The following is a 24,505-nucleotide window of genomic DNA, read 5'->3' as shown; positions in this document are numbered from 1 at the left end:
TTTTCTTTTTCCTGTTTTCCTTCCTTCCTTCCTTTCTTTTCTCCTTCTTTCCTTCCTCCCTCCCTCCCTCCCTTCCTTCCTTCCTCCCTCCCTTCCTTCCTCCCTCCCTCCCTCCCCTATCTCTCTCTATTTCTTTCTTTTGTTTTCTTTCTTTTTTCTTTTCTTTTCTTTCTTTCTTTTGAAATGGAGTCTCACTCTGCCACCCAGGCTGGAATGCAGTGGCACAATTTTGGCTCACTGCAACCTCTGCCTCCCGGGTTCAAGCAATTCTCCTGCCTCAGCCTCCTGAGTAGCTGGGATTACAGGAGCCTGCCACCATGCCCGACTAATTTTTGTATTTTTAGTAGAGACGGGGTTTCACCATGTTGGCCAGGCTGGTCTCAAACTCCTGACCTCAGGTAATCTGCCCACCTCGGGCTCCCAAAGTGTTGGGATTACCGGCGTAAGCCACTGTGCCTGGCTCACTTTTTTTTTTTTTTTTAAGTTTATAACTTTATTTGATGTATTTGATGATCAGCAGTTAGTTCTCATCCACATTGACTGTAGATTTCTGAAAGTGGTAACAGGTACATAGGTAACCAAAGTGTAGAGCTTATTTGGTGAATCTTTATCCCATTATGTTTTCTGGACAGCCACACACAGATACGGTATGGCATATTCCTTATTCCTTTGGCTCAGGCAGCTTTGTTGAGACGGGTATCAATGTGCACACCTGGAATTGCCATCTCCTTCCTGGCAAATTTCTGGATCTCTTTGAGTGCCTGAGGGGCACGTCTCTTGAAGCTGACTCCGTGGATGCATTTGTGAATGTCGATGGTGCATTCTTGGGTCACCACCTCGCTGATGGCAAAACGGCCCTTTTTCTTCTTGTCACCCTTCTTTGCAGAGCCATTCTGCTGCGCCCAAGTTGGAAAGGAACAGCACCGATCTTATTTTCAAATAGGGTCACATTCTGAGTATTGGGGATTAGGATTTCAGCATGTCTTTTTGGGGGGACCCAAGTCAACCCATAACATTGCCCAGTGAGGAAGTGACTCCTCAAGGTGTTTGTGTGTAATGGGCAGAGTGTTGGGGAAGGCTTACCAGGATAATGAAGTGGAAGAAAAGGCACTCCAGGCAGACAGAACAGCACAGACAAGAAGACATGAAGATGAAGATTCAGGACAAGGAGAAACTGACACCTCTTGGGATCTTACTGTGTTGCTGGCACCATGTCAGATACCACATAAAAACTGCCATCAAACTCTCCCCACATTGCCATTACTCCCCCACTTCACAGGTGAAAACTGATATGTGGAGATAGGAAGCGACTGGCCAAAGGTCAGCTCACAGTGTGGCACCATAGTGGAGACAAGAAGCCGTGCCAAGCACCCTATGTCCAGTGCCTTCTCTAAAAATATGGCATAAAGCTGAAGAGACTCGGGTCTCTTCTCAGCTCAAGAGTGTTAGGAGTAGGGTTTTCTCTTAGGGGTCCCAGATATCATTCCATGTAGATGGGTGCCTACTCCGCTATGGAATGCTCCTGGTCAGGCATTGGAGAAAGGCCTTAGGCTGACCTCTGAGTCCCCTGCGACACCTGCTGACCTGCTGGAGGTTTACGAATCCAAGCAACAGCCACAGTGACCAGGCTGAGTGATTATACCACATAGGAGAACTTGGCTTACTCTGTGTCTTTGGGCATGGTCAGCTCTGCTCCTAATGAGAACAGTAGCTGTCAATTTCCTGAATGTCCATGGCCTTAAGGAAAACATGAAGCAGCCAGGTGGTTCTGACTCCCCTGCTTCTGTGCCTTTGCCCAGGTGTTCATCCCCATCTGCTGCCTTCAAGCCCTAATAAACACTTGGTGAAATGGACAATCTAAGCTCCCCCAAGATGCAGGGGGAAAAGCTCTGCCTTTGGAGGTGGAATACTGTATTTGAACTTGGGGCTTCCCATTTACTGTTTGATCTTGGCTGCGTCTGTTTCGACTCTCAGTTTCCTCATCTAGACATTGGCCTAATAATACCTAACTCACAGGCTTGCAGTGGGTATTGAATAATAGCACAGATGCATTTTGTTAACATTAAAGTGCTGTGTGTATGCAAGTTACTAATCATAGTTGATACATTTAGAACTCTTCATAGAGCTAAATCAGACAATCTCTCCCTGTAATTCTTTCTCTCCCATATAGAATCCCCTAAAATAAGGGTCTACAAACTGGCTCACGGGCCAAAGCCATCTTCCTGCTCATTTCTGTACAGCCTATGCACGAAGAAACAGTTTTACATTTCAGTAAAATGTTTAGTAAAATACTTTTACACTAAATGGTTGAAAAACATCAAAAGAATAATATTTTGTGACATGAGAATTATATAAAATTCAAATTCCTGTGTCCATAAATAAAGCTTCTTCAGAATGTAGCCATGCTCATTTATTTATGCCTACGGCTGATTGCAGATGACAACAGCAGAGCTGAGTAGCTGCAACAGAGACCAGACAGCCTGCAAAGGACAAAATATTTACCATCTGGTCTTTTACATAAAATGGTGCCTGACTCCTGATCTAGAATAACAAAACCAGGTGAATAAGAATGCTGAGTTAAGCCTGGATCTTTAAGCATTAAAACTGGCCATGTCCACAGTCCTCAAATCTTTGGGTCTTTGGGGAGTTCATACAGACCTGTCTTCCAGGAGTGTTAGAGCATTGGCCTGAGTTGTTCATGGCTTAGGCAAGGTTGACAGAGCCCCCAGCAGAGTGCTTGTGCTGGCAGCCTGTGGCCTCTCTCACTATTGAGGGACCAAGGAAGGCCTGTCCCCTTAGCAGAGCTGCAGCTGTCTTGAGTCCAGAGCCACACAAATCCCACCCTCCCTGCAGCCGTTTAGCCATTGAAGTTGCCTGTGTGTCAACTGGCAGAGTGCTTTGCCTAGTGACAGGTCTCCCATTTAGATGTAATCACCTTTTTATATCCACGGAGCTTTTTTGAATACCTCTCTCCACTCAATGCTTTCCCTGATGATTGAAAAGAGCTCAACCATCAAATGGCATTATCTCCTCTGAATGGCCTCAGTTTATCACCTGGACAAGCCCAGAAACTTCAACCCTGAGCTTCTTTTTGTTGTAGCAACAGGTGCTCAGGAAGGGGGTGGGGTGGGCAAGGGGGAGGATGTGTCTAAGAGGAGGAAGGCTGGGAAATATTCTTTGGGGGAGATCTTTAGAAACTGAATCAGCTTTGCTGCTCTGGGACAGGCTGCAACAGAATTTGTGCAGGACTCAAGGGTAGCAGGTGATGCAATGATCTTTCAAGCTTCTGAAAAAAATGTGCTATGACTGACCTAAGTGTTCCTTAAAAAGAAAGAGGGTACCAAAGAGTTTCCCTAAAAAGTCCTAAGGGAAAAAAATTTCAAGAGTTACTTTTCCATAATTTTTAGTTGTGTATAAAAATATTCTCATGGCTTGAGCCAGTTAAGTGACTACATTTTCTACTTAGTCCTCTCTGACAAGGGTCTAAGACGGTTCCATCATTCCCAAGTGCCAATTTTTTATAGATGCATTAAAATGTTTAGTCAGCCAGGTGCAGTGGGTTGCACTTGTAATTCCAGCATTTTGGGGGTCTGAGGCGGGAGGATCACTTGAGCCCAGATGATTAAGACCAGCCTGGGCAACACAGGGAGGGTCCCAGCTCTACAAAAAAAAAAAAAAAAAAAAAAAAGAAAAGAAAAAAGAGAGAAAATTAGCCAGGTATGGTGGCATGCATCTGTATTCCCAGCTACTTGGGAGGTTGAGGTGGGAGGATCCCTTGGGCCTAGGAGTTCAAGGATATAGTGAGCTATGATTACACTATTGCACTCTAGCCTGGGTGACAGAGTAAGATTCTGTCTCAAAAAAAAAAAAAAAAAGTTTAATCCAACTATAAAGGTTGGTACTGGGGAGTCTGGAACTAAAATTCAGAGGAAGCAGTATTATAGGGTGGGAGTTGGGAACTTTATCTGGAAAGAGCTAGATAGTAAATCTTACAGGCTTTACCAGCCATGTGGTCTTAGCTGCAACTATTCAACTCTGCTGTGGTAGCACAGAAGCAGCTAGAGATACTATGTAAATGAATGACCCCTACTGTGATCCAAGAAAACGTTATTTACAAAAACAGGTGGTGGGCTGGATTTGGCCCGCGGGCCATGTTTTGCCAACACCTGGTATGTAGAGCTTTAGCCTGCTTAGTACTCTCTGCTTTTCCCTACCAGATGCTAAAGCACAGAGAATGTGCCAGTTTATGGCAAGAAGTTCCCTAATGGCCCTAAGCTGAAGTTATGAGTAAGTGAAACCGAGCAGAAGAGGGACAGGATCTTCAGTGTGAAGGTGATATGGTGGTTGGCAGTAGAAAGAAGATTGCAGACCAGGCATGGGGTATCCTTAACAGCAGAGCATCTGAATATGGATGCTAAGGTGGCGCAGGAGGTAGGAGCAAGACATCTGCTTCTTTGTGCTGCCTAGGGCTCTAAGCAACCTCAGGCTCCACCTCTACTATGATTCCTGCTCTTTTGAGTCATCCCTGGAATCTTCTGGGATTTATGTCTCCTTTATGCCATCTACATTCTTGTAAACTCCCAATCTTGGCTCTCTTGCAAAACCCATTAGAGTTCACCTTTAGTAATCCTGCCTCAACAGTACCTTTCCTTGGCATTCAGAATAAATTAACCCTCCTCTATGCTTTCCTAGTGCGGCTATACACCTCTACCAGGTATAAATTGCATAATATCACACGTTATATTTATGGCTTCCTCATTGCTAGATTGCAAACTTTTTGTGTGTATGTTTTCCTCATTTTTACATTTTCAGCGGCTAGCTGGGGAAAAATGCCAAGAAAGAAAGAGAGACAAAGAAGAGAAAGAAAAAAAAAAAAAAAAAAAAAGAAAAAGAAAAGAAAAAAATAGATGCAAGGTTGAGTTAATTCAAAATTATCCAATCTAGTGCTATTTTGAGTGGCTTTTTAATTGCTTTATTTATCATGTCTTCGCTCCCAGTGACTTATACTGTTTTTGAGAGAGAAAGGCAGAGTTGTAGTAGCCAGGATTATACTAGTCACAAATGGCAGAATTTCCATATCCAGCCTAGGTTAGAAGGGGGATTTGTTGGTTCCTGTAATTGAACCAAGGGAGGGCAGAGTGCAGCTGGCCTCAGGGTCAACAGGAAACAGGGAAAAGACAAACGGAGAGGACTCACTGTCCCCCATCTTGGTTTCTTCCCATGTACTAGTCTTGTTCACTCTGACTCTCTTTTGGAACCAAGGGTGCCAGCAATGGCCAGGTTTCACGGCCTGCCATTTTTACCCTGAGGAGGAGCTGCCTTTCTCCCCCACCCCCGAGGTCTAACTTAAAAATTCTTAGGGAAACATTGGCTTTCCGTGGGTCCTGTGCCCTACCTGAGATCAGGGAGGCCTGTTTTCACAACTGGAAGCTTCTAGTAGAATACAGCTGGCATGGGGTGGAAGGAAGACATCCCAGAGGAAGGGGGATGCATTTCTTAGAAGCAGAACATGTGACAGGCAGACAGAGTAAGAGACATGCATTCAGTGTCTTCCTTTCTTGAATAGCACTTTCTCAGTGGTTGGCCCTAAGCTGGGCAGAAACACACATGAACGATGAGAGCCATTTTCCTTTTAAAGTGCTGCCTCTCATCCCTCATGCAAATTTATCTCCAGTTTGGGGGCTGCCAATAATTTTTTCCAGGGTAGATATATCCTCTTACCCTGATGGATTAAGAACCCACCTTGTTGGCCGGGCATGGTGGCTCACACCTGCAATCCCAGTTGTTTGGGAGGCTCAGGTGGGCAGATCATGAGGTCAAGAGATGGAGAACATCCTGGCCAACATGGTGAAACCCTGTCTCTATTAAAAATACAAAAATTAGCTGGGCATGGTGGCGTCCACCTGTAGTCTCAGCTACTTGGGAGGCTGAGGCAGGAGAATTGCTTGAACCCGGGAGGTGGAGGTTGCAGTGAGCTGAGATCGTGCCACTGCACTCCGGCCTGGGTGACAGAGGGAGACTGTCTCAAAAAAAAAAAAAAAAAAAAAAAAAACCACCTTTTTAACAGACTTTATAGGCTAGAAATCCCACCCTCAATGTTGATCTTCCTTTCTGCAGCCTGTAGGCACTGAAAAAAAGAGGCCAAGCCATCTACTATCCATTCCACACTCATTTGTCCAGCATTTATACAAAATTAATAAACTATTTTTTGGAGAAATTTTAGATTCACAGCAAAATTGAGTGGAAAGTACAGAGATCCCGTCCAGCACATATTTTTCATGAACTATTGTGCAACCAGCTTTTATTGACATTATTTTTTTTCTTTTACTCAAAACTCTGTGAAGTAGGGATGCATTTTTATCTGCACATTTCAAATAGGGAAACTGAGGCCTAGAAAGGTAAAGGGGCTTGCCCAAGACCTCACAGCTTTTGAGGAACCAATCTAGGGGTGTTACTGTGCATTTTTCTGGGCACTTTCAAAGAGCAGAAGTTTCCAAAGCAGGAAGGGCTGGCTCTTCAATGGTAGAATTCTCCTTTCATAGTAGATGTTGAGAGAAGTAGTGTAACTATTGATAAGTTTTGAAAACCCTGAACTCAGCAAACAGACCACATTCCGTCTGCCCATGTTCATCCAAGTCATCAACTTTGGTTCCCCATTGTGCCCCTGTAAGGGAGTCTAGCAACTTCTAATAAGGGATGGGCATCTTCTGTGTGACTCCCTTCCCACCACTGATGCTGACATACTGGCCCCTGAATACCCATTTCATTAGTACCAAATGGAAAAGCCCCTGGAGTGGAGGGTGCCTAGGATGAGGGGGAGGGTAGTTGATGGGGCTCTCCAGATAGCCCTGGTTTGTATCTACCAAGACTACTTCTCATGCTGGAAGGAGTCTCCTGACTCAACCCATGAGGTCTGTGGGGCTACAATTCCAGTTTCTTCTTTCTTTGGCTTCAGTACTTTCCAGCTCCAGTCTCTTGAGGTTAGGGTGTATGTGACAGGGAGAGGAGACTGGGGGCAAGGGGTGGGGAGTTGAGTGGAGTGGGTGGTTGGTAATATTTTCCAGTTCTTTCTAAAGTGTCTGCCTTCCCTTAATGGATACGGAAGTGAGCCAGCCAGCTGACTGCCCTGACTGCAAGATTGGTTACTGCTTACATCATCTGAGCAGCCAGACTGGGGACAGGGGTGTGGGGGAGGTGGAGGAGAAGCTGAGCAGGGATTAATCCAGCCCTGAATGAATTAATAGACAAAGGCATTGGAGATCAGGTAACCTTTTTCCCAAGCTCATGCCTTGGGGACGTGGAGAAGAGCCAGACCGTTCCATTAGTGCATGCATGGCGTGCTTTGTGGGTGCTCCACCCTTTATCAACATTTCAGTTCCATTGCACCCTATGCCTCTCCAGTCTGTGAGCTTTGGTTGAGAATCAGGAATGTCCCAAGAATATATTAGTGGAGGAATGATATAGAGACATCTAGGATTAACAACCCTCTTGGCATTCCCTTATAGAGGGGGCCAGCAACCTGCATCAGTTAGCTTTTGCATGATGAACTACCCCTGGAGTTAGCGATGTGTGACAACGTTCCTTCATCACTGCTGCGGAGTCTCCAAACCAGCAGGGCAGTCCTGCTGAATCCGATTGGCCTCTGTGGCTCTTGGCTGCACTCGCTTAAGTGTTTGTAGCCTGGCTGATGGGCCAGGCTGGTCAGTGATAGCCTGGATGACTGGAGTCTTTCTCTGCATACTCTCTCATTCTCTCCCAGGCAGACTTGGGCTTGTTCAGGTGGCAGAGGCAGGGTTCCGGGGAGGCAAGGGGCAGCTTGCAAAGCCTCTAGAAGACAGGCCTAGAATACATGTAACATGTTCTATTGGCCCCAGCAAGTTACAAGGCCAAATCCAGCAGTGGGGAAGAGCTCCAGCTCTTGATGGGAGTAGGGGAAAAGAATTGCAAACATTTCTGCAATCTGCTTTAGACACATGCACCCTCACTATGCACAGAAGACTGATAGTCCTCTTTGATTTCTTTTATCACACATGCCTATGGCAGGATGGAGGAAGAGTAGTTATGTCTGACAGGGGTGAGTGGGATGGGACAGAATTAGAAGAAAACTTCACAGAGCAGGCAGCCTTAAAGGACAAATAGTATTTCAACAGGAGCAGAAACACACACCTCTTTCTCTTCCTTTTCTATTATTTTCCTCTTGCCAAAAACCCACATTGGGCCCAGCTACCACTTAATCTAGAGATTGCATCAGTGACGCTGTGGTGGCTCCCATTCAAGTATAAACCAGGTCAGGCCCTGCTTAGCCTCTGAGATTGGGTGCATTCAGGGTGATATGGCTGTAGACAGTGACCCTATGCTGTAGAATCTGCTTTCTGCATCTGGAGGCAAGATGAGCTCTAGCCAGAGCTTCCAGGGGTTAGGAAAAGGGAGGTTCCCTGACTCACATTTTTGCCGAATTATAATGCTTCTTTCCTATCTCTCATATCTTCTTGAACTCCTCCCCTACTGCTCTTTTTCTGTGATTTCTAATGGGTATAGATCTATGGATGGCAACAAGGAAAAAGAAAGGTAAAAATTGTTGTCATTCCATTGTCAATGGAAAAAAAAATCAATTTATTTCTCTTATTCTGTGGCGGGGTCATGCAGATACCCCACACATTAGTATGTGAATTCCTTGTTAAATGCTTAGCAAAGTTTTAGGGACAGAGTATGTGGATCAATAGAAAGCATGAGGGCAACAGAAGTGATGGTAATTGTTGTAATTATTGTATTTAATGAGTCATTGGAAATGGAAACATTATTTTAGCAGACTTGTACTGCCTTAGCAGAACTTGCTGAATTGCTAACATACTTTACTAGTAAGATCATTAAAAAAAAATTCAAATTTTAAAATTGTTTTTTCTATGATCCAGCACTTTCACTATTAGGTATTTATCCAAAGGAAATGAATACATCAAAGGAATACCTACATCCCAAGGTTTATTGCAGCACTATTCAAAATAGCCAAGATATGAAATCAACCTGTGTCCATCAACAAATGAATGGATAAAGAAAATGTGAGACATGGCTGGACGCGGTGGCTCACGCCTGTAATCCCAGCACTTTGGGAGGCCGAGGCAGGTGGATCATGAGGTCAGGAGGTCAAGACCATCCTGGCTAACATGGTGAAACCCCGTCTCTACCAAAAATACAAAAAAAAAAAAAAAGAAAAGAAAAAAAATAGGTGCGGTAGTGGGCGCCTGCAGTCCCAGCTACTTGGGAGGCTGACACAGGAGAATGGTGTGAACCTGAGAGGCGGAGCTTGCAGTGAGCTGAGATCACACCACTGTACTCCAGCCTGGGTGACAGTGCAAGACTCCATCTCAAAAAAAAAAAAAAAAGAAAAGAAAATGTGAGATGTGTGTATATATATGTATGTGTATGATATTTATATATAAAGTTGGTGCAAAAGTAATTGCAATTTTTTGCCAAAGTAATGTAACACACACACACACGTAGAATACTATTCAGCCATAAAAATGAAATTTCCTCATTTGCAGCAAAATGGCTGGATTTGGAGGTCATTATGTTAACTGAAATAAGCTAGATACAGGAAGACAAATATTACATGTTCTCACATGTATGTGGGAACTAAAAGGTGGATCTCATGGAGGCAGGGAGTAGAATACTAGTTACCAGAGTTTGGGAAGTGTGGGGAGTTGCGGGAGGAGAGGGTGGTTAATGGGTACAAACATACAGCTAGGAGAATATGTTGTAGTTCTCGATAGCACAGTAGAGTGATCACAGTTAGTGATAATATGTTGTATAATTCAAAATAGCTAGATGAGAAGCTCTGAAATGTTTCCAACATCAAAGAAATGTAAATGTTTGAGGTAATGAATGTCCTATGTACCCTGATTTGATCATTACACATTATTATGCATGTATCAACATATCACATGTGCTCCACGCATATGTAGGTTGTTACGTATCAATAAAAAAAATTTAGGGCCAGGCATGGTGGCTCACGCCTGTAATCCCAGCACTTTGGAAGGCCGAGGTGGGTGGATAACCTGAGGTCAGGAGTTCAAGACCAGCCTGGCCAACATGGCGAAACCCCGTCTCTACTAAAAATTTAAAAAATTAACTGGGCATGGTGGTGCATGCCTGTAATCCCAGCTACTTGGGAGGCTTAGGCAGGAGAATCAGTTGAACCCAGGAGGCAGAGGTTGCAGTGAGCCAAGATCGTGCCATTGCACCCCAGCCTGGGTAACAAGAGTGAAACTTGATCTCAAAAAAAAAAGAAAAAGAAAAAATTAAGCAACTTTCTGTTTTAGCACATGCATGAGGAACTCTCTTCCCTAGGGGAAAAAAAGTCCCAGGAGGAAACCTAGTGTGCATCTGGGGTTGGTCCCCCTCCCTGTGAAATCTACCCTTGGAGAAATCCTCTGTCCACATCTCCACCTGTGGGAGGATGCCCTAACCTTACCCTCACCCTAGCAGCTGTTGGAGAAGATGAGGAAAGGTGGAGAGTGCAGACTGTTTTCTTATGCTCCCCAGTCTCTGTGGCCAGGAGTACTCTCCTTTTGCAAAGAAAGGGGTGGTGCCCCATTAAACCTGGTTTGTCTTTTCTCTGTCTCTGCCCTGTCTTTGAAGGTCCTGGGCGCCTTGTGTATTTCTTGCATGCCAATCATGGAGTAGGCTGGGGCCTGGGGTTTTGGGTAGGGATTCTGTTTTGTTCATTCCCAGTCTGGAAGATGTGGCCAAGAGTGGAGGTTCTAGATGGGAGCTGAGGTGGTGCTAGCCACCTCTACCCTTCTGTAATCCTCAGACCTGCTTCCCCTCTGTCCTTCCTGACAGAACCAGTGTCTAAATCTGAATTTGTTTGGTTGCAGAGAACAGAAACATAATTCCAATTAGTGTAGACAAATGAGACATTTCTTCCAGAGATACGAAGGGCACTGAGATGCCTCACAGAAATAGGGGAAGAGCTGCAGCAATTACTGTTTGCTCATCTCTGCTTATCTGTGCTTCTCTGACTGCTAGTTAATTTTGAGTACTTCCCAGAGGCTTTCGTCTCCTAGGAGGCATATAACCACCAGCTGTCCCTGCTTAGCAACTTCTGCAGAAAGAGAGTGACTTTTCCCCTTACAGTAGTCTTTGCTGCAACTCAGGGAAAGATTCTCAGTTTCCCTACTTGGGCTATGTGTCACTGCTCCCTAAATACAGACTACTAGGCTTTGTTCATCCTTAGTCCTATGCCTACTCCTCCAAGTAGCAGACGAAAGAGGATGGGAATGTTTGCCGAACAGACAACACCCAAAAAGTACTCTAGCAGACATAAGACCTAAGCAGGCATGTACCCCCTTTTTTCTATTATCACCAGAACCCATCAGCATAGTTGGTGTCTACTCTTCCTTCGTATGACTGATGGGTATAAGCCAATCATTGCTGTTCCTCTTCTCATTGACAGTGATTGGTTTAGGTACAAGCATGTGATGTGATCCTGGCCAATATAATGTAAGGAGACACCAACTAGAAGAGTTCTCAGTCCTTAAGAAGCTTGATCTCTTTTGCTGGCCACTATCCAGTCTGTAAGGGATGCCTGGAACTGCTGGACCCAGCCTGCAGCTGTAAGGACCTGGTCAAGGTCAAGGTTGACATGCTGAGAATGGCAGAGTGGAGCCATGTCCTTGAGGATCTGGTTGAGCCATTGAGTTAATCAACCCTGGAGCCACCATCTCCAGGGCATTTTTTTTTTTTTTTTTTTTTAATATGAGAGAGTAAATTTTTCATATATTTTAAGCCAGTGGTTTTCCAAGTCTGGTCCCTGGACCAGAAACGCCAATCAGCATCCCCTGGGAACTTGTTAGAAACGCAAATTCTTGAGTCTTACCCAGAACTACTGAATCAAAATCTCTGGGAGTGGGGCCCAGCTATTTGCCTTTTAACAAGCCCTTCAGGTGCATGCTAAAGTTTGAGACCCACCGTTCAAGTCATTGGAGTCAGGATTGGAGGAGGATTTGGTTCTGTTTATTTGCTGCTGAAATATTCTAAGTGGAATAGTCTTAACAGAAAGGGTCTGGTAATAATCTAGCATCATTCTAATTCTACCCCTTCATTTCATACCCATAACTGAGTTTAGGGAGGAACTGCATACAGTGTTTGCTATGATGTTGCTCCTGAGGGCTGGGCCCCTTCTCTTTTGAAGTTCTTCTTCTCATTTTTATCATTATTATCAATAAATCTTTACTTTCTGCATAGAGTGCATAGGGTGAGTCCCACAGATGCTTTACCTGATGCCTTTGACCTCAAGATGCCTGTACCAGTCAGGAAACAAACTGGGTGATTAGAAGTGAGCTTAATGAAAGTAATAAAATGTTGTTCACGGGCCGGGTGCAATGGCTCACACCTGTAATCTCAGCACTTTGGGAGGCCAAGGTGGGTGGATCATGAGGTCAGAAGATTGAGACTAGCCTGGCCAACACTCTGAAACCCTGTCTCTACTAAAATACAAAACAATTAGCTGGGCCTCATGGCCATCCCTGGAACCTGCGAATGTGACCTTATTTGGAAAAGGGGTCTTTGCATATCTCATTAAGTTAAGGATCTTGAGATCAGGAGATTACTCTGGTTTATCCAAGTGGGCCCTAAATCTAATGGCAAATGTCTTTTTAGATGAAAGAGAGGGATTTTAGACAGAAGAGAAGACACAGAGAAGAGGAGGAGGCAATGTGACTACAGAGACAGAGATTTGTGTGATGAGGCCACAAGTCAAGGAATGCTGACAGCCACCAGAAGCTGGGAGAGGCAGAGAACAGATCCCGTTGATCCCAGAGCCTCCAGAGGGAGCGTGACCCTGCCAACACCTTGATTCCAGACTTCTGTCCTCCTGGAACTATGAGAGAACACATTGCTGTTGTTTTTAACCCACCAAGTTTTCAGTAATTCATTATAGCAGCCACAGGAAACTAATACAGTAGCTCCAAAGAGAGGAGCCGGGAGCTGTAAGGAGCCCAGACAACCTGGAATAATGCTGCAAGGAGAGAATGAGGGAATAAATTCCCAGCTTCCGCTTTCGTCATGCTGTCTGACTTCCAGATAGTGCCTCCCACTGGCCAAATCCAAATGAAAACTGTAGGACAAGGGACTCCCTTTGATAGGGCCCCTAGGGGTTGGTCTCCTGAGGCTCAGCAGGATGGAGAAGGTTGGACTTGGAGGGGCAGGTGGAGCTGTCTGGCATGCACCCCATTGTTGGAAAAGCACAACTAAACTGTAAGCATTGAATAGCCATGGAAGGATGAGGTGCAGACATTTCCATGAGATATATGTGGCAGGAATTAGTGCTTTGTGTAGTTGAGAGGAAAATAAATTGTCTGAAAAAGCTGGTGGGAGAAGTAGAAATTTAAGTAATGTTTGAGTGGTGGGAGAAAGATGGTTGGATGATCCAGGGATGAGAAAGTGATTCCTCATATATATATATCTGTGCTTGGAAGAGAGCTAGTGATGATGGTGGCATAAGAGTATTAGATATGTGTGAACAGCATATGCTTATCATGATGGGGAAATCAGGTGGGAAAAGGGAGGAACTGGGGAACACTAACCTAATGAAGAGCTATGACATTTTTTTTCAAATTTCTGGCCTTGTGGCAATCAATAGTAGGGTCACTGCTGCCCCATGTAGAGCCCTAACTATCCTTTCTACTGACAGGCGAAGACAGCCCCATAAAATCTAGCCTCAACGTCTAGGAGTACCGCTTCCCAGAAAGGTAGTGATGAGTGTTGAGGTCAGTCCTATGTCCTTTGAATAAGAAGACACAGGGCTCAGAGGATAGAAGTTGGGCTGGATGAATTAGAGGGACCTGTGGTCATCATTCCAGAAGCAAGTTGCTAGGCAGGGTCTGGAGGTGTTGGACTCAAATCCATCACAGCCACTGTCCTATGTGAGCCTAGGCAACAAAGTGTTTTGTTTTTCCTGTCTCTCAGGAAAGTGGCCACAATGAGATACTTTCTATCTTGAAGAGACTTTGTTTGATTAAAAACAAATAATGGTAAATAAACCAAGGGAAATAAATAACAATCACTAATTTATTAAATTATCAAAAATCATCGAATTACAAAGCAGAGAAAAGAAAAGGCTAGGGAGGTGGAAGATACAGAAAAAATGTCAGTGTGGGCTAAGAAGAGACAAAAGCATTCACATTTATTAGAAGAGATAACCTTGCCCCCTTTCACCACTGCTCAGGAAATTTTGCTTCTCTTTGCCAGATAATCCAAGAGGGAGGATCAGCATCACCATGGAACCTCACTCTGATTTGTGAGGATTCCGCCAGAGAAATTGTTCTCAAGAGTGTGAATTATGTGGCTGCTTCTATTTTACGGTACCTCGCTATCCACTTTGTAAGGTACAAGTAACAACAACAACAGCAAGCAAACCAAATTACCAAAGCACATAAAAAATGTGTTCAGTCAGTTACAAAATGCTCCTCAGCCAGAGAAGTGGGCATGTGACTCCTGGAGAGGCCCTTCAGCCTGTGGAGTGTTCTTGTGTGTTGCAGGTTTCACAGTGAGCAGAGGCTGTCTCTGAAACAGGCAGAGAACCAGTGGGTTGTAGTAGTTTGCGTATGGGGAGAAAGGGAGAGGGAGAGAGAGAGAGAGAGAGGGACAGAGAGAGAGAGAGAGAGAGACAGAGAGAGAGAGAGAGACAGACAGACTGTGTATGTGTGTGTGTTTGGCTGAATGTTATCTGTGTGATTGCACACAACATCGTGCCAATGACGTTGGACATGCTTCTATGTGTGAGATGGGGTCCTGGCCTTGGCAACAAGGGGTGTACGTGTGGATGTGAGTGACAGCAGACTTAGAGTCCAGGCCCAGGGCCTCTGGGGACTGTCACCTGCAGGACTCATCATAGAGGAGACCAGGTGCTTGGAGTGTCCCCAAAGCAATACAGAGCTGCATGGCCATGAGTTTGAAAAATACTCCTGTGAGAGATATAAATAAAGCCTCTAAGCCCAAAGCCAGAGTTTTCAAAAGCCAGCCTTACACACAAGATAATTTATAGCTGCGGCTGTCCCTTCCCATGCATGACTCAGCTCTCCTAGCCCAAGTAGGCCCAGCCTGCTCCAGTAACCTTTGCTGAAAGGGAAGAGCTGAAGCAAACTCCAAGAAGCCCAATGATCCAACCACCCAGCTCCCGGCCTAGCTCCTGCTGAGCTCCCTTCCTCTGTTCCCTTTGGGCAAACTCCAGCCATGACATGGATGAACAGATCCTGGAACCTGAGAAACCGGAGACTTGGGTATTCCCAGCTGGCTGGTCCTTGGAAGTCTATTAAACTGGTTCCCATATACCTTCAGGATCTTGGTGGATTCTGCTACCCATACAATGGGCATTGGCTCAAACACCCTTCCCACCACTCCCCAGCCTGCCTCCTAGCCATTGGGAGGCAGCAAAAGCAGAACAAAGACCTGCCTGAAGCTAGAGAGTTTTTCTCAGTCTCAGAGACTCTTGAGTCCAACAGGAAGAATAAAAATGACAGCACTTTTACCTTTTATTTAAAAGACAGTATATACCCATGTCAAGTGTCAAAAATACGGCTAAAAAGAGGGATAAATAGTGACATGCTTAAACATTGTGGTGAATTTGTGGGGGGAGGCAGCCAGCAAGGAACAGGGTTAGTTTTTTCAATTTTCTCTCTGTATTCCCCCCTTCCCACCCCTCTTCTTTCATTATATTTTTAGCAGACTCTTTGGCCAACCATATCCAAAGAGACAGATGCAAGTACAGAGAGTGCATACCGAAACCAAAGGGTGTTTCTTTTTCTTCTTTTTTTCTTAAAAACCTTCCAGGAGTGTAGAAAGGACTGGAAGTGCTTGAAGGTCTTTTTAGCCACATGCCTTACTCCAACTTGGATCTGGAACATTTTTATGCCAAGGCCCATATGCCTGACTTGCCCAAGTATAGGGGAAAAAATATCATTCAGGGCTTTTAAACAAATAGTTTAGCTTTTTGATTAAACTGCCAAACAGCCTTGAATCAAATATATATTTTTTTCTGCTCCAGCAGATGAATTTGTGCAACTGGCCTAATTTTAACACAGGTCCAGCACGTAATAGGTATGTAATAATTGTTGAATAGATGAACAATTCTTTAACCCTGTAATGAAGTGTCCTCATTCAACATGCATTTATTAAGCCACTCTTGGGGTGTGTGTGTGCTTCTACAAGTGTGTATCCTCAAAGGCCTCTTCCTGCAATAACATTCTATAATTCCATGACCTATATTCTGGGTAAGACATATACTGATTCTTTGATTAATCTGGGGGAAGGAGGTTTCAAGTTAGCCAAGTTAAAATACACATACACGCTACACTCCAAACCTGCACAAACCTACTTCTTAAATGATAGAAAGCAGAGGACCTTGGTAGCTGCATAGCTAAAACCACAGAATTTCTGCCTGGTTTGGCCTGGCCTTGTTGGAAATGCACAGAGCCTACTCCAGATCCCATAGCTCAGTCTTTTGAAGTTCTTCTTTTGTTCCTTGCCTCCTCTTCTTTCTGATCTTTCCATTCAGAGGTGGTCTTCCACATTCTCGGTTTCTGAAAGCCCCCTGTTCTCCTAGTCACCCCTGTCTTTTCACATCTTAAAAATAACAAAGGCTATGTGTCATTCATATGTGTGGATTGATCTGCACATGTGGATGAATTTGATTCGGAGATCCTTGCATGTTATCAGAAGGTAATAGACTAGCAGAGAGGTGAAGAGACTCCCAAGGTTATACAGCTATTGAATAGCAGCAATCTAGCCCATTGTTGCGATCTGAAATTGATCTATAATTCTCAAGTGAGAGCTACAGATACAATTCCACAAGCCTGCCAGTTAGGAGCCTTGAGGTGGCCTTGAGGCAGAGTCAAGCCAATCTTTCTGCCGTCTTGATAGCTGATCATTCCCCTTGGATCTATACTATTTGCTTCAGCTTCCAGTGATTTCTTCTACCCTATTTGGGATATTCGTGCTGTATCAGGAATTTATAGACCTGGATGGGTCCCCCAGATGTCATCTGCTTTCTGAAGTTCTCAGTCACTAGGCAGAATTCCAGCCCCAGCAATCCTTGGTTCTGAAGGATATACAGTGGTGGCCCTTCAGTAGGAAAATCAGTTTGAATTTCTGTTTTTTCCTCCAGAATGAGAGTGGCCCCTTCTGATGGGTTTGCAACATTTACTCTGGAAGCTCCAACTGCACGCTTACATCTGCAGGTCTTGGCTGAGCATTTAGAGATTCAGAATACCATTTTGGGTGCAGCAAGGGTCTCCTAGAGCCAAAAAGATACAAACTTTCAATCCCACTGGTTAGGGTTGGAAGGAAGACAAATACATAGATTTTGTTGCTCCAATGAAAGGGATCTCTGTGTCGGCACAGTGATGACAGGGAGTGGTGTTTGGTCTCAAACAGCATGTTTCTGACACGATTGACTTGGAAGATGGGCTGCTCATGTGCATTGCAGCCCATGCCAAGGTCACGGGGACTGGCACACATGACCACTGCCGGGAAGGAAGATCTCTATTCTCTGGAGAAAATTCAGATGAGTGGGGGAGGAGGGGATGAGGTGGCATGCAGAGAGAGGAGCCTTCCCACTTTGCAAATCCCTCCTCCAGCTTTGTCACGGCTCCCCACCCCTCAAGTTAGAAGCACCAGCAGCATGGGCCAGATCAGGGCCAGCTGATGCTGTGGCCTGTTTATACCCTGTAACCAGAGCCTGTTCTCAAAGAGGCTGCCTGACAGCTGCGGGGGTAAGGGGACCAACACTTGCAGAGATTGAGTGACCCGTGCTGGTGTCCATCTCAGGAGCAGCTTAGCCTGACAATCTTCTCAAGCCAGGGGATGGCAGTGGGAAGAGGTGGAGCAGGCTACCAGTTACTGCTCATGATGGCGGGACCTTGGAGCCTGCTACTGAACTTGTGTGCTCCCTCTAGCCCCTAGCCTGCCAATGGGATTGCTTTCTTCAGGGTCAAGGCAGGTGAGAGAGGAGTTCTGCATGTTTCATTAGTTTATTTTCCCCACTCTTTATCTTTGTCATTACAGAAAACAAAAAGAAGACACGATGAGGCTCTGGGTCAGCCAGGATTCTAGATTCTGCTGCCAGACACATATTTCAGGGTAGAGTGCTTGTCTCCTCATCCCAACCCCAAGCCTCTCCTCAAAGGTCAGCCTTTCTTTCTTCCCCTCAGCTCTGGAAGGCAGTAGCAGGGACCTTCCTCCACTCAGCCCAGCCCGGACTCCCAGCCAGGAGGCTGGGGCAGTGAACTCCACTGCTAGGGTCTGGTAAGGCTGAAAATTCTTCAAGCCAGGCCATCTCACAGGCCTTCCTACAGCTGTACCCCGACCCCTATCCCTCTGCCGTTCCATGTCCTAATCCTTCTGGGTCAGGCTCCCTCCATCTTCATCTTTCTTTTGTGTCTTTTATAAATTGGTCCTGTAGCAGCTGCTCCAGCCCAGCCCCCAGTCATGGGTGCCCTGGAGAGTGGGTATACATCGTATCCTTGCTCTCTGTGTTCACACCTCTCATAATATTTGCAGATGGTTAACATGTTCTTTTCTTTAGTCTCCCGCTCCCCGCCACTTTGGCCAGGGTTGGGTTGGAGGGGCAGGGGCAGGAAGGGAGAGGCAGATTTAGCTCATGCTGGAGCCCAGCCCTGGCACAGCCCGTGACCCGCTGCTCGCAGGGCAGCATGCCAGTGCACCCTTTTACTGTCCTGGCCTGTCCGCCTTCTGATGGCAGCCGTGGCAGGAGTGGGGGTGGAGCTCATGGGATTGGCTGGGTTTTTTCAACAGCTGCCTCAGAAAGGAAAAAGCGAGGGTGAGACTAGAGGGTATGGGGAAAACAACACGAAGCAAGGCGTAGAGAGTTGGAAATCAGAGTTCAAGCCCATGCAGGGTCACCAACCAGCTGTGAGAACTCAGTTTCTTCATAATTTAAAATGGGAATGATGAAAAATCACACTTCTTGGAGTGGATGTCAGAATCATGGACATCGGGGCAGGGGGAAGATGCTTGGGAAATTGTTCCTTAGGGTCTAGCTCATAGTTTGTATTGGCAAAAATGAAAGAAGGAAGGAAGGAGAGAAGGAAGGAAGGAAGGAAGGAAGGAAGGAAGGAAGGAAGGAAGGGAGGGAGGGAGGGAGGGAGGGAGGGAGAGAGGGAGCGGGGGGGAGGAAGGGAAGAAGAGAGGAAAGGAGGGAAGGCAGAACTTTCTGGGACTCCTGTCTTTTCAAACACTGAAATCTGAAGCAAACTGGACTTAGAGGCTGCTGAGTCTGCAGGTTCTGGCCCCAGGATTCGCTGGGTCTTTGCACTTGGTCACTCAGTGATGAGCTCTTTTGTCTACTTTCTTCCCATTGATCAGAGTCTCTGAGAGCAGAGGGAGCACTTCCCCTGATGCCTCGCACATGGCAGTTGCTTCATCAGTGCTGGTTGTGCTCCTGATAACTCAGCATGGAGAGAGACCTGGTCCCCGCTCCTCGGCTCCCAATTGCTCTGTGCCGCATTCTCATGGCTCGCCCTTCAGGTTCTGGTTCTTGAATTTCTCCTGCTCCCTCCCACACCCAGGCCTTGCCATGTCTCCCCTGTGCCTGGAACACTTTCTGGTGCAGGTTACCTTCAGGACTCTGCCACTTTCAAGCTGAGTGTCCCAGGTAGGTCACTGAACCCCTCTGAGTTTCAGTGTCTTTATCTGTAAAGATAAAAACTAGACATAACCTTTGGCTGACTGGGAGAGTTGGGATTGGATAAGGCAAGTACTGAGTCCAAGGCCTGGCTCTGAGTCCCTGCCCCAGGGACAGCAGCCCCTGTGATTTTGGTTCATTACGGTAGGTGATGAACCTATCTGTTCTTGGGAACTGCCGCCATCCTTTCTGTTCTTTTTTTTTTTTTTTGAGACGGAGTCTCGCTCTGTCGCCCAGGCTGGAGTGCAGTGGCCGGATCTCAGCTCACTGCAAGCTCCGCCTCCCGGGTTTACGCCATTCTCCTGCCTCAGCCTCCCGAGTAGCTGGGACTACAAGCGCCCGCCACCTCGCCCAGCTAGTTTTTTATATTTTTTAGTAGAGACGGGGTTTCACCGGGTTAGCCAGGATGGTCTCGATCTCCTGACCTTGTGATCCGCCCGTCTCGGCCTCCCAAAGTGCTGGGATTACAGGCTTGAGCCACCGCGCCCGGCCCCTTTCTGTTCTTTAACCTGCTTCTCCCCCAATAAAGGCGGAGTGGAACACTCTCTTCCTGGCTCCAATTTCCTCGCTGCCTCCAAAGACAAGCCCATCACCTCCCCACCCCACCTGCCTACATCTTTGTTTTACTAAACGCAGGAATAATTATAAAAATTTTAGAACTTCATCAGGTCCTACAAGCATATACCTGAGTGATAACTTCCCTGTTGGGATAATAGCTAGAAACAATGTTGGGTGTTTGCCTCTTGCTTGAATTCTTTATTTTATTTTATTTTGAGCAAAAACACACATTTATTTACTAACCAAAGGCTGATCCTAATCTAAGCCAACACTTTAAAATAGCTGCATGTAAAATATTTGTGATGAAGATAATTAAACACAGTAATAAAAAAATAAAAACAAAAATAAACAGGCAGGATGGAGATTTCAGTTCATTGAACTGTAATTATTCCTTCTATCAGCTAATTGCTCTCCAAAGCAGTAAGGAAATTTTTATTCTGCTTCTTTTTATTTTCACAGATCTCAGTACAGGTGACATTGTTCATAATGCATTCTATCCCTACTTTTTTGTCTCCCACTTTTTTCTTGCGTTTTTCCTTCCTCATCCCATTCCCAGTGTTGAACCAATGCACTGCTTTGTAATGTTGCAGACAAATAGTCTGAGATTTTTTTGCCATCACCTGTGGTTCTTTCATACTTCTCTCCAAGTTTGGAAGAAAACCGTGTTGTTTTCAGAGTGGTCTTAGTTTTGATAGTGAAGCTTTTGCCATCAGAGATGGCACCATCTGGTTTAGTCATTGAACCAATTTTGCAGGGCCATTCTCACCCCTGCTTCTTTGAGGTATTTTCTCTCTGCCGGGCGGCATCTTCCTAGCAGCTGCTGAGTGGTGACCATGGTTGGCAGATGGCCTTGCAAGGTGGTCAGAGTTGAGGAGGTATACTCTCCTGTTTGAATTCTTTTTTTTTTTTTTGGTTTTGTTTTGTTTTGAGACAGAGTCTCATTCTGTCGCCAGGCTGGAGTGCATTGGTGCGATCTTGGCTCACTGCAACCTCCGCCTTCCAGATTCAATTATTCTCCTGCATCAGCCTCCTGAGTAACTGGGACTACAGGCACGTGCCATCATACCCAGCTAATTTTTTGTATTTTTGGTAGAGGTTTCACCATGTTGGGGTTTTACCATATTGGCCAGGATGGTCTCGATCTCTTGACCTCATGATCTGCCTGCCTCGGCCTCCGAAAGTGCTGGGATTACAGGTGTGAGTCACCACGCCCTGCCCTGTTTGAATGCTCAACAGTGGAGTTCACAAACCACAGCCCCCTTATTTCTGACTTATTTCTACTTTGGCCTCCTAGATGGCTCTCCTCTTCTCAGAAGTAGACCAGGACATGCAATTAAGGAAGAAGGATAAGTGGTTAATACTTGTTCTCTGGAGGTTGGCCTTACCAGTGATGAGCTTTGACCCTGGGAGTGGGGAAGCAAGCAAAGATTTTCTTAGCAGTGGTTCTCAAATTTTAGTGTGCAGAAAATCACTGGAGTGCTTTCTAAAACATGTCCTTTCTAGACAATCTCCCCCTACCCCAATTGATTCTGATTCAATGGGTCTGGGGAGGGGCTGAGAAATTTGCACCTTAGCTCCTTAGGTGAATCCAAAGCAGGTGGTCTAGGGTACCCCAACCACAATTGTGAGCACTTGAAAATGTCTCTTCTGCTTGTCCCATAATAGGTGAGTCACTGCTGGGTTGTCTGCCTTGTTACAAGCCAACCTGAGTCAATCTGTTTGAGCACAACTGTTGGGTGCTTTTTAGTGGTTAATGGTAGAACCAAGGAAACTTAAGTTGGGTGAGGTTAGCTGTTCCTTCTCATCCTCGCCAGCGTCTTCTAATGAAAGCAAGTCTCAGACCAGATTCATCCCTATGATGATTAGATAAGCATTCATGATCAAACAGGCATCTGCTTTGCTTTAATAAGTCCCTGATCTCTGTCCTTGTAGATCCTCTTATCTTCCACCAGTTTATTCAAGGCAGAAACAACACAATTTCAAAGGCGGGAGCTGGTTACCCTAATTGTTGGCATTAGGCAGTTAAAGCTTCTCTTGGCCAATGACTGGACACAGAGGCTGCTGGGGGGTCAAGTTCCAGAAGCCATCCTAGGTGCAGCCTAGGTCTCCACGGGTTCACATCCTGAGTGTTTCTAAACTGCTTTCGCCAATGCACATATTGTGAACATCATTAATTTCACAAAAACAATTTATTTTCATCACTCTTTTTTTTCCCTGTTTTTAAATAGAGGCAGGGTCTCGCTATATTGCCCAGGCTGGTCTCAAACTCCTGGGCTCAAGTCATCTGCCTGCTTCGGTCTCCCAAAGTGCTGGTTACAGGTGTGAGTTACCACACCCAGCCCATCATTCTTAATGCTCTAAGACAGACAGTTATGCATGTCTGTAGATTGGTGATTCTCTGATTTGACAGCAAATCAGAATTACCAGAGGTTCTTGTTAAAAATGCAGATTTTGAGATCATATCCCAGAGACTGTGATCTAGGAGAATGGGTATTAGGAATCTGCAATTTAGCAAACTCTCCATGTGAATCCTGCTGTCTGTGGTCCTGGGGCCTCATTTTGGGAACAACCACTGTAGCTCCCCTGGAAGTGTGAGCGACCAATAATGGGATGATTGCTCACTTGGGTTCCTGCATCCCCACCCCTGCCCTGACATCTGCTGATCCTACAACTCCAAGTGGCTTGGCTTCAACCAGGAACAAATGGCTGCTGCTTACAGGCCAACTGGCACTCTCCTGGTATCAGGCTAATTTCTAGGCCTGGAAACCACTCAGCCCCAACTCAAGAGGGGCGCTCTGCGGAGACCAGCTTGTTTGGATGCTTGAGAACTGCAAGACCTCTGTGTGGTTCCCATTCTTCTACTCTGCTTTCTGGCCCCTGCCCAAGTTGCCCAGTTTTCATTTCCTGGTTACTGAGTCATTCACACTCACGTAAACACACACACTCCTTGATTTCAGATCTCAGGGACATGGGGGTGAGACAGAATCTTGAAGCAGCCATTTCTAGCAGTAATTCTAGTAGTTGCACACACAAGCATTATTGTCACACTTTCTGTGTTTCATCTGGGCTCCTTTGGCAAGTTAATTTCTTTGTACCTAATTATTATTATCTTTTCTGAAAAAATGGAAATAATGAGTACCTCTGTGACTTTACCTGTTGCTGATAAGTAAAATGCCTGGCACACAGCAAATGCCCAATAAACATGAGCTACACACATACACACATACATGCACTCACACACACACACACCTCATACATGGGTATGCAACTCACACATCTCTCTCATACACCTTCTCATACATGCATATGTGCACTCACATGTACACACCGTACACTCACACATACACCTTTTACACGCATACAAACACACACACACACATACACTCTCACACATAAACCCACAATACACCTCATACACACATGTACACTGCACTCACACATACTCTCTCACACTCACCTGCACATTCTCATACCGGCATATGTACACTCACAGTACTCTCACACACATTCTCACAATACACATTCTCCAACACATTCTTATACTCACACCCGCATACTCTGACACAGACATGCACACAGACTCACTTTCATACACCACACCCCCACTCACACATCTCACACTCACATGCCCACATAGATGCACTCATGCTCATGCCCTCACACACGCGAGCACACATTTGTCACATGCTCACTCTCACACCCACACACCTACATAGACGCCTCATACTCATGGCCACATACACTTGCACACACATTCGTCACATGCTCCCTGATACTTTTATCCACATATAGTCACACTCATACTCACACACTCATACACATGTATTTGTCATACACTCATACCCACATAGACACACTCACACCCACATAGACACACTCTCACACTCTCTCACACATTCATGTCACACACTCACACTGTCACACTCACACACCCACAGATGCACTCACACTCAAACCCTCACACTTTGTCTCACACACACACACTATATAGATGCCACACACTCATCTCACACCCATTTTTGTCACACACACTCACACACCCACATAGACACACACACACTAACCCTCACACACACCTATTTGTCACTCAAACTTACACACAGCAAGTGCTCCACATGGACACACTCACCCTCACACTCGCACTCATTTGTCACACACTCTCACACTCTCCCACAGATGCACTCACACACTCACAGACACACTCACACTTATGCCCTCACACACACATGCATTTCTCACACACTCATT

General features: G+C 45.6%; 1 pseudogene; it reads right to left on the bottom strand.

The window, feature by feature from the left end:
* Positions 1 to 513: 513 nt before the first annotated feature.
* LOC104661624 overlaps positions 514 to 24,505 on the bottom strand; it is a 50,327-nt pseudogene continuing 26,335 nt past the window's right edge.

Source organism: Rhinopithecus roxellana, chromosome 14 (genome assembly GCF_007565055.1).
Source record: "Rhinopithecus roxellana isolate Shanxi Qingling chromosome 14, ASM756505v1, whole genome shotgun sequence".
Lineage (NCBI taxonomy): Eukaryota > Metazoa > Chordata > Mammalia > Primates > Cercopithecidae > Rhinopithecus > Rhinopithecus roxellana.
This window is presented reverse-complemented; position numbering and strand designations above follow the sequence as displayed.